Genomic DNA, 11,056 nt, shown 5'->3' on the forward strand with positions numbered 1-11,056 from the left:
CTCTCACCCACATGGCATTCTATGGCGGCTCTCACAAACATGAGGACAGGATGGGGTGTAATATTCAGAAGGTTGTGGGAGGAATCTAGGGGTGGTCTAGGCCTGGAGTTTGGGAGGGTCTTCAGGAGGAGTTAATGAGGTCAATGAGTAATTAAGGGTGGGAAGTCACCTGGAGAACAAAGAGGATGATGGGCTAAGCCAGGTCAAGGATGGATTAATATTTTGATAAACTCAGGGGTGGGAAGTAGATGAACAATGGAGGGCTAGGCTAGTAACTAGGGTAGAGTTAGTAGTTAGTAACTAGGCTAGAGTTCTGGGCCCAGCCACGATGTAAGGCTTATAGCCTCATGCAAATACCTTATCAGATAAGATGATTTAATCAGAATTCAAAGGGGGTTCCCAGAGCCTGTACCTCAAGGACTCAAGGAGAGCTCCAGGGGGCTCCCAGAGCCCATACCTCATCACTCACATTTCAGCCTTCCTCTTCCTGAAATTCTCTCCTAGGTAGGGTGACCTTTAGAGTTAAATACTGCCTCCCTGTTAAGAGGACGTTGGGGGGTACCAAAGATAAATTGCTCAGATTTTTCACTGGGACATAGACCATGCTGGGGAGATGACATTGTAAAGTGGTCCTACTTTCAAGTCCCTAGGCATCTGGACTGTTCTTGTAAGTGTTTCACAAAAGCTTCCTAGGAAAAAATGTACCTTTGATACTTTTAAAAATTTAATCTACATTATTAACGTTTTCTCCACTTTTTTTAAAAGCCTTCACAAGAATGAAAACAACAAACCAAACCTGGATTTTTAGGACTTTCTTGAAAATTTAGCACTTAGCTCTGGGGAGCTCATGAGAGCTGGCCCCAGCATGCGACTCTGCCAGGCACAAAGTAAACCTTAGTAAAAGTTTTATCTAAGTCAGTGTCTGATAAACTAGTTCCCACTAAAGTGTGAATGACTGGAAACAGTTTCCTTGAGGGTAATTCTCATCCTAGAGGAGGTTTTTTGAGCCTTTAAAAAGTACAATCCAATGTTTGTGTGTATGGGGGGAGAGGAGGATGGAGTGAAATGGCCAGAGCAGCCACCAGGAAGGTTAGGGGAAGGAAGGGCAGCCTGAACTGACTTTCTGTTCTTCTTTTGTGGAAGGTTAAGTGAATCTTCCTTTTGGATGAGAATGTAGCCTATAGACAGCTGGAGAAAGCATTGTTTACCCCAAAGAAATGAATGTATCCTGGTGAGGAAGAGATTTATGATAAGGTATGGGCTCATACCATACACCAGCTAAGTTCACTTGCATTAGACACAGAGTAAGTCTGTGCTAGGTCATTCTGTGGCACTCTCACAGCAATCTCACTACTCTATGTCACTCTCACCTGCATGGTATTCTATGGTTCTCACAAACATGAAGTCAGGATGGGGTCTTATATACAGAAGATTGTGGGAGGAATCTAGGGGTGGCCTAGAGGAGGAGTTTGGGGAGGGTCTTCAAGGAGGAGTTAATGAGGTCAATGAGTGATTAAGAGTGGAAAGTATCTGGAGACCACAGAGCATGGTGGGCTAGGCCACTTCAAGGGTGGATTGATATTTTGATAGGTGGGAAGTTTAGTAACAGAGGGTGGGAAGTCTAGTAACAGAGGCTTGGGCTCAGCCACAATGTAAGGCTTATTGCCTCATACAAATGCCTCATCAAATGGGATGATTTAATCAAGAGTCCAAGGGAAGTTCCCAGAGTCTGTACCTCAAGGACTCAAGGAGAAGTCAAGGGGGCTCCCAGAGCCCATAACTCATCAATTTAGAATAGGTTTTGGGGGCAGAAAAGGCAAGGGAAGAACTTTTTGGGAAACTGAAGCCTGCTTTTCAACTACAACACTTAGGACATCACCTTTTCTGTCTAAGGGTGATACTGGCTTCCCGTTTTGGGATAATAACTTTGTGGGTCCTTGTTTCCTTACTAGTGACCCAAACCTCAATCTATAATGATGCTGACCTGGCTGTATGGGCAGGATACTGGTTTGTTCCATCCTTCAAGATTTGCTGATCCTGGACTGATTTTATCTTCTCTCACCCACCTCCCCTCAAGAACAGCCCTCACTCACAAATCTGATAAAGTGTGAAAGGTCAATGATTCCTCTGAGAAAGGACTGTCCTTTAGGAGCCAACCTTGGTGCTCTTGGAGGGAGGGGGATCCCAGACATCACACATATACTTCACCCTGACTCAACAGGAATCAAAGATAAGGTTTTAAGCAAGCAGAGTAACAAAGCAGACTGCCTGAGAGGGGCGGGGCAGTTCTTCGCCCTGGAAAGATCAGGGATCCACCCCTCCCCCAGAGGTGGCTCCACACTCTCACCTGCCTGATCCAGGGTCTGTGGCCTTACCACAATGCACAGCCTTCTCCCTCCCTCCTCACAGAGCTGAGCTTTGGGGTCAGTGCTGGTGTGGGGTGTGCCTGGAGTCTGGCTGTGTGTGAGCAGCACAAGGCAGACTGAATAGGAAAGAACTGCTGGAAAATGAAAGTAATCTGACCTAGGGACTGCTCATTTCCTGAAAATGGGGAGATTAAATGTAAGAGATGTCCAAGGCCACTTAACTGGTCACCTGACTGGGTCCCTAAACTGAGGAGCCTGGACTTTGTCTTTCTCTCACCCTTAAGCTGCACTGTCCCGTTAAGTCCCTTTCCAAAGGGAGCTATTTTGTGATAAAAAAGAAAGTAAAGGAATGTTTGTGTAAAAGAGAAGACAACTGCTAAGGGATGTCAGATATTATCCCTGTTAACAGATAAAACTTCAGATGCCCAAAAGGAACAGGAAAAGAACTTTGATTTATTTAATAAAAAACAAAACCACTCACATAGAATGGATGTAAAGGAAATGCTTTCACATGGGATTTGAGCAGGTTTGGGTAGAAAGTTAACTGTGGCTTCACTATGAAACACTCTAAATCCTCACTAGATCCTGTCCTCCCAGCTAGCTCCCTTCTACTTGGTGGCTGAAATTCTTGAAAAAGTTGGCCCCAATCAGTGCCTCTCCTTCCCTTTTTCCTATTGCAGTTCTTTATAAAATAAATAAAATATATGTGTGTGTATATATGTATATATATGTGTGTACATATGAACATATATATATATATTTAAATCTTGAACTCAAGCCCCCACAAGAAGAACATTTCAATATACAGAGCAAAAAAGAGAGCCTAACTTCTGTGATTGTGAATGTGTATATACTGCTTCTTTTAGAAGTACAGACAGTTCTCACTTCGTGTAAATTTTTACTGATTTTCTTTAAAGAATTCCCACCTCAGTCATATTTTGCAGTCCAGTAAAATTGGCCTCCATGCTGTTACTAGCACAAGACACTCCATCTCATGACTGAGAATTTTCACTAGCTGTTCCCCATACCTAGAGTGCTCTCCCTCCTCATCTCTGCCTCCTGGCTTCTCTGGCTTCATTCAAGTCCCAGTGAAAATCCCACCTTCTACAGGAAGCCTTTAATTCTAGCACTTTCTTATTGTTGATGATTTCCAATGTATCCAGCATATAATTTGTATAGAGTTGTTTGCATAGTTGTTTTTCTTCTCCATTAGACTACAAACTCCTTGAAAGTGGGGACTGTCTTTTGCCTTCCTTTGAATCCTCAGCCCTTAGCACAGTGTCAGGTATAGAGTAGATGCTTAATAATTGTTTATGACTGATTGACTTTAATGCAAAGTTTAACACAGGAGAAAACAGTGAAAATGTGTTGGAAAATATTAATCAATCAAAATTCAACATGCAAATCATAATCATAATGCATTTATTAAGAAGTGTCTACCATGTGCCAGGCTCTGGGACTAGCAAGACAAAAGTGAAACAATGTTTGACTTTAGGGAGCTTATATTTTAGTAGGTGAGACACCATATGCAAATAGAGATATATACAAAATATATACATGCTGTGCTTGGGATGAGAAGCAAAGTATACTCTTCTACTAGGACACTCAAGGTCTGGGTTCTTATGGCCCTGGATTCATGCCCTATGAGTTCCTGATCGCTAAAGAGAGATCAGACTTTTCTTGAATTCTCTGGCTCATTATCTCCTCCTAGAAAGCTTCTAAAATGAACCTAAGGAATGGCCTGTAATAGGGTCTGCCTAGAAGGGACTAATAGGATTTACTATACTACTGAAGAAGAAAAAAAACTTACAAAGCATATCTTTTTTAGTTTAGTACAGCTATTTATTCCTTTGACCACACCAAAAAAATGCTAAAAACACAAAGTATTCATAAGTACACTTTGACAAATATTAAAAACACAAAACAGTAACCAATCACTGCTATTATACTCTCCCAGGAAATTACTACTTAAAGCATTAAATCATGAAAAAAAAAACCTTTATGGGACTAAGAAGTCACCTTTACTTTGAGAGGTTGCTAAGAAAATCAGCCTGCTATGTGGCAACTGGCAAGAGAGTTCACAATGTCTTAAAATCATAAGGTTGCTTGCTCCAAGGCAAGAAACACCAGTCTCTAGATCACTACCAGTCTCTGGATCACTGATCATCTGTGCTGAGGGAAAGAAAAACAAAGTAGAAGAGGCAGCTATGACCTTGATGTGCATTCTCTGATTCACCTAGGCATCATGGTCAAATGATAAAGGGTCCCTCAAGGCCATCTTCCTTAATGTCTGAGAAAGAGCATGAAGATTCTTAATGTGTTCAACAGACAGGAAGAGGAAGTTAGCAAATAAGAGTTGTCTTAAAGTCTAATGAATGGGGCAATTCTTCTTGATAAGTGACCAGTTGTCTCCTGCCACCATCAGAATGGTGACCAAAGGCCCAACCAGGAGTCAGCCTTTCCTTACTTATACCACTCATCAAGGAGCCATGGTAATTTTGTCGCTGGAATTAGGCCAGTAACGAGGCAACTGTAAAGGAAGAGGGCATTTTTGCTTAGTTTCTGGGAAGTGTCCCAGCCAAAACAGAGCAAAGTGAAGAGGGGGAATAATATAGTATTATTAATTAAGTTATATAATTAAATAACCGCCATTACAAACAAAATGGCTACAAAGCAATTTTTATGGGGGAAGGTACTAGAAGCTTGGAGAATGGCAGTCAGGAAATGAATTACTTATAAAAAGAAGTGCTTGATTTGAGCTTTGAAGAAAATTAGATATTCACATAAAGGAAGTTACAGAAAATAATATTTTGAGACATGGGGCTAGATAACCTGGGAAAAAATCTGCTTTCCAGTTTTAAAATCATGTAGGATTTCATAACCTGTGGCTATCAGAACAGGCTGTGTGTTAATGTAGATACTGAAACCAGCAATGACCTTCTCAGAGTTCCTGCAAAAACAATCGATGAAAATCCTGACTTGTGGCCCATTTGGTCCTCAAAGGCCATCTCAAACCTACATCTCATTGGAGGATACAACTGTGCTGGGGCATAAAACTTTGAAAAATAGAGTTACTGGGGAAGTAGGGTGTCCAAGGTGGCAGCACATGGGCTCAGAGATGCTTCTGCAGCTGGCTGTCACCCAAGCACTGGCACCATTGTGAGAAGTAGCAAAGGGTTAAGTTTCCACAGGATGGCAAAATTACTGAAGCGAGCCTACTGATAAAAGTTAGGTTAGCAGACTAGAGAGTAGCCTTGGGAAGAAGTTGTATTCCCAGTTCCATAGAGATCCTAGATATTACTAAAGGTGAAATAAAGTAAAATAAAGAGGAGCTGGCACCAGCAGGTGGATTTAACCAATTAGAAAGCAGACAGTGGCCTTGGGACTCTCGGACCCAGATAAGGACACATCTAGGTCAGACTGATGCGGGGGGGGATCAGTATTCTGGGCTTGTTACTGTGCTTGCCTAATGAACCTCATGTATTATGTATATTATCTAACAGAATTAGAGCCTCATTAGTAATAATGTGTGATAATGGAGAGGTGTGCCCAGAAGAGAACGTACCAATCAATTCTCTGAATGAAGTGTCTGCACCAAACTAATATATAAAACTTGCTTGGCTTTTGCATCTAGGACACCTCCTTCCACAAGAAGGAAAGGGTCCACTTCTGGCCAGTAGGCATTCAATTACTCTGGATTTCACCTTAATAAATTACATTTGATATGAGATTTTGGGTATCAATTGTGTTTTTCTTTTCCAAGTTAGCATTTCCAACACCGTGAATGGGATATGGAGGCCCTTGCTGGACTATCTTCTGGGCCTCCAGCACCTGCCTGGCTATGCATGCTGACCATGACCAAGACCCCAGAACTTACAGCAATTTCCAGGAGACCTTGCCAGTGCCTCCCACCATGAAGTCTGCTGCCAAGCCCATGAAGAAGCCTGCCAGGACCCAGGCTCTGGCACCAGAAAGCTGGGAATTAAACACGGTTCCTGTGTCACATGCTTTTGGACAGTTGGTAACGCAGGTGATGGCTGCTCTTCAGAAAATGCCCCAACTCCAAACTGTACTGCTGTTACCAGCTCAAGTAACTGTGTAGTGGGCCCTACTGCCCGTCTTCTTCAATGCCGTGCCTTTGCCTGAAGTCTCAAACATCCCAGCTGCCACCGGAATTGTCACATCAGATACACCAAACACTGCTGTCATTCCCACCCCTTCTACAGAAAATCCACTTTCGATGCAACTAGTTTCATTGGAGGAATTGTTCTCATGCTCCGTGTGCAGGCTCTAGTTTTCTTCCTCTTGAAATTTTGCAAGTCCAAAGAACAAAACTAGCTTGGTCTGTAAGACACAACCTTGCAACATGGACTAGTAGTGTATTTGTGTAGTTTGTGGAAACCCAAAGATCACCTTGTGAGATCTCTGACTTGGAAGACAGTGTTTCAAAATCTTTAAACCTCCAAAGGATGCATGTAGGGGATTTTGGAATATCTTACTTGAAGAAAAAGCAGTTCAATCCCTTGTACTCAACAGGAATACTTAAAATATTCTGCATGAATCCTTGGGGCTAGCTGTCTTTTATTTTAAGTGGCTGCTGCTGGGGGATTTTCCCCACCCTCCATTAGACAAATGAGGAAACTAAGTCCAATGGTGGTTAAATGACTTGCCCAAAGTCAGGATGGCCAAAAGGAAGAGACCTAAGATTTGAATCTAGATCTTTCACTTTCAATTCTAGTCTCCTTCTGCTGCAGGCCCAGCTGGAGCTCATGTTGAGGAGGACAAAGAGGAAGGTGGAAGGTGTGGACATGATGGCCCAGAAGGAAGAATTCAAGGGACAGGGGATGTTTAGGCTGGAGGAGAGAAGGCTTAGGAAAGGCATGGTCTCTGTCCTCAGATACGTGGAGGGATATCATACAGAAGAGGGATTCGATGCCTTCATGTCCCCAGAGAGCAAAGCTGGTACCAACAGGTGTCAGTTACAAGGAGAAAGATTTCAGATCAAGTAAAAAGGAAGAATGTCCTAATAATTGGAGCTGCCCTCCACCATGATATGGACCGGGAGAGAATGAGCTCACCATCAATGGAAGTGGCCACAGTTCATAGAGCTGTTATAAAGGGGATCCATTCTTCAGGTAGAATGTTGGATTTAAAAGATGCTTCCACCTCCTATGATTCTCTGAAGGCCTCAACTTAAAATGTGACTGATATATACTATAATATTAGAAATTGCTGCCTTCCTGTTAAGAGTAAGCCTGACTACACATTTTCACTGGGGAGCAGTACTGCTTTAAAATTTGCAAAGTGCTTTACAATTATCTTCTTAGATCGTCACAGCAGTTCTGGAAGGTAGGCATTATTATTACCTCAATGTTACAGAATAAAGAACTGAAGCAGGCAGAGGTTGAGAGACTTGCCCAAGGTCTCACAGCTAGGAAGGGTCTGAAGTTGCATTTGAACTTGTCTATTCATCTCCAGGTCTAGCTCTCCACCCAATGCGAAACTGAGCTGCTTCTATGAAAATTTTGTCTGGGTGTCTTGAGTCCTGGGACCTGGAGAGAATTTTTCTACAGGAGTATTGCTCTTGCCTTGACAGAGCTATCCCTTGGGATGGAGAACAGAAAGATGTGTCAGGCTCCCCAAAGAACATTCCCTTCTTCATTGTGTTTTACCCATAGACTCTCCTCCTTAGGAGTCGATGCTGCACCAGTCTAAAAGCCCATTCCAGTCTAAACTTTTTATGACAAGATGGAGTGTCCTGGGATTATCTCCTGGGGAGATAATAGAAGGGATGGTAGATTGAGGGAAGGGGTAATCAGAAGCAAACACTTTTGTGGAGGGAAAGGTCAAAGGAGAAAATAGAATAAATGGAGGGTGGGAGAGGATAGAGAGAAATATAGTTAGTCTTTCACAATATGACTCTTATGGAAGTGTTTTGCATGACTACATGTTCCTAACCTATATAGAATTGCTTGCCTTCTCAAGGAAGGTGGGTGAGGAGGGGGGAGGGGAGAGAATGTACAACTCAAGGCTTTGAGAATGAATATTAAAAAATTATTTTTTATATGAAACTGGGAAATTAGATACTTAGGCAATGAGGTATAGAATCTATCTTGCCCAACAGGAAACAGAAGGGGTCACAAGAAGGGGGGAAAGGGGAATAGAAGGGAGGAAGGGGTAATGAGAATGCACAGTATCTTGGGGTGGGGGAGGGGAGAGATGGAGAGAAAATTTGAAACTCAAAATCTAGTGGAAGTGATAGAGCACCAATGCAAAATTCACAGTACCATTAGCAAATATCACTATGCTTGCAAAAGTTTGAATTGCAAAATATAACACTCTCCATATAGAAGACAGAAGCAAAACATTTATTCAGATACCAGAAAGCCAAATCCCAACACCAGAAAACCAAATTCATCACAACAACAAAGAAATCTATACACAATAACGCAGAGAGCAACACTGTCCCAAAACTTTCCCACAAACACTCACAAGTCTAGCTATCACCTTGCCTGTGTCCTCTCTATGCAATCCATCCTAACTGCTTGTAGTAGCAAGCACCCCAGCGTCCCCAGGGTGGCTGCCAACACAGGTTCTTGGCTCTGCTTTGATAAAGGAAAGCAAGTCAAAATGGGCTAACAAGTTTACTTTAATCAATCAAACATATCTCATTTACCTAGTTCAGTGAAAAAGGTCAGCACCCAAATTTCAGAGTATACAGAGATTACAAGCATAAGTTACAAGAACATTTCAACAGACAGGCTTTCAAACTGTCCAGCCATTACATACAACCATATCTAATCCCAGTTACCAGAGAGGGAAGCATCAACATCTGGGTTTTCAAAGCTGGGGGCTCTAAAAACGGCTGCTCAGAGTCTCATCTGGTCAAATCACACAACACCTCTCAAAGTGAGCCCCAAAGCAAATCTTCCCATCAGGGCTTATATAGCCTTCTCCTGGCTCAGAGAATGTAACAACCTTCTTGACCCACTGCCCAATCACAAAGTATCTCCTGAAAAACAAGCCTCCCACCACAGGCTCCAGTGCACTTAAGGCTAGTGGCAGGGAAGATCTTAAAAATTTACATTCCCATTACACTGCTCTGACTCCCAGCTTCCTTTTGGCTCTACTCTACTCTTCCTGCTCCACCCATTCAGCAAATTCCTCCCACAGCAGGCTCCATGCGATTACATTCAGTCTATTAAGGGGCAGGGAAGATCTCCAAATTATCATTACCATTACAAATAAATGTTGAAAACTGCAAATAAATAAATTTAAAGATTAAAAATAGTAAGAAAAGGGCAATAAGTCATAGAAACAATCAATAAATTAATCAAAGAGAGTGACAATAATGAGACATTATAACAAAACTTATGAGATGCAGCCAAAGCAGTTCTTAGCAGAAATTTTTTATTTCTAAAGGTTTACATAAATAAAATAGAGAAAGAGGAGAGCAATAAATTATGCATGCAAATAATAAAACTGGAAAAAGCACAAAATAAAAATCCCCAACTAAATACCAAATTAGAAAATTTGAAAACTAAAGGAGAGATGAATAAAATTTAAATTAATAAAATTATTAAACTAATAAACAAAACTAAGAGTTGGTTTTATGGGGAAAAACAATAAAATAGATAAGCTTCTGGTTGATTTAATTTTAAAAAAAGAAAGAAAAGCAAATTACCAGATCAAAAACGGAAAGGATGCATTTGCTACCAATGAAGAGGAGGTTAAAACAATAATTAGGAGCTATTTTTCCCAACTGTACATCAATAAATTTTACAATCCATGTGAAATGCATGAATATTTACAGAAATGTAAATTGCCCAGATTAACAGAAAAGGAAATAAAATACTTAACCCCATTTCACAAAAAGAAATTGATATCAATAAGATATCAATTAACTCCCTAAGTAAAAATTTCCAGGGACAGATCGATTTACAAGTGATTTCTAACAAACATTTAAAGAACAATTCATTCTAATAATATATAACTATTTGGGAAAATAGATGAAAAAGAATTCCTACCAAATTTTTTGTACAATACAAATATGGTGCTGATACCTCAAACAAGAAGAGCCAAAAAGGAGAAAGAAAATTATAGACCAATTTCCATAATGAATATTGGTGCAAAAATAAATAAAATATTAGCAAAGAGATTAGAACAATTTATCATGAGGATAAATGACCAGGTGGAATTTATACCAGGAATATAGCGTTCAGGACTAGATTCAATATTAGGAAAACTATCACCATAATTGACCATATTAATAACAAAACTAACAGAAATCACATAATTACCTCAATAGACGCAGGAAAAGATTTCTACAAAACACAGCACCCAATCTTATTAAAAACATCAGAGAGCATAAGAATAAATGGAGTTTTCCTTAAAATGATAAGTACTATCTATCTAAAACCACCAGCAAGCATTATATGTAAAGGGAATAAGCTTAGAAGCTTTCTCAACAAGATCAGGAGTGAAACAAAGATGTCCATTATCACCACTGTTATTAAATATTGTACTAGAAATGTTAGCTTTAGGATTAAGAAAAAGAAATTGAAAGAATTAGAATAGACAATGAAGAAATAAAGCAATCATTCTTTGTACATTACATGCTTACAGAATCCTAGAGAAACAAGTAAAAAAACTCCTTGAAATAATAAACAACTTTAGAAAAGTTGCAGAAT

At 40.6% G+C, this 11,056-nt stretch overlaps 2 protein-coding genes across 6 annotated transcripts in view; one reads left to right on the plus strand and one right to left on the minus strand.

Moving 5' to 3' along the window:
- ATP6V0E2 (ATPase H+ transporting V0 subunit e2) overlaps nucleotides 1-10,061 on the plus strand; it is a 35,286-nt gene extending 25,225 nt beyond the window's left edge. The window contains exon 4 of one of the 2 annotated variants that reach the window (XM_069083393.1): nucleotides 6,134-10,061. The gene's annotated coding sequence lies outside the window, so the exon portion shown is untranslated. Of the gene's footprint in view, nucleotides 1-6,129 lie in introns of both variants that reach the window. The other variant, XM_069083375.1, reaches the window with a different exon arrangement.
- The window catches only part of LOC138157655 (stonustoxin subunit alpha-like), a 361,938-nt gene that overhangs the window by 6,939 nt on the left and 343,943 nt on the right, over nucleotides 1-11,056 (minus strand). The window contains exon 1 of one of the 4 annotated variants that reach the window (XM_069083339.1): nucleotides 2,348-5,530. The exons of the other annotated variants lie outside the window; for them this stretch is intronic. The gene's annotated coding sequence lies outside the window, so the exon portion shown is untranslated. Of the gene's footprint in view, nucleotides 1-2,347; nucleotides 5,531-11,056 lie in introns of those variants that run through there. 4 annotated transcript variants of the gene reach the window in all.

This window comes from Petaurus breviceps, unplaced genomic scaffold, assembly GCF_028583685.1.
Source record: "Petaurus breviceps papuanus isolate PSGF00001 unplaced genomic scaffold, PetGlider_PUasm1.0 115, whole genome shotgun sequence".
Classification (NCBI taxonomy): Eukaryota; Metazoa; Chordata; class Mammalia; order Diprotodontia; family Petauridae; genus Petaurus; species Petaurus breviceps.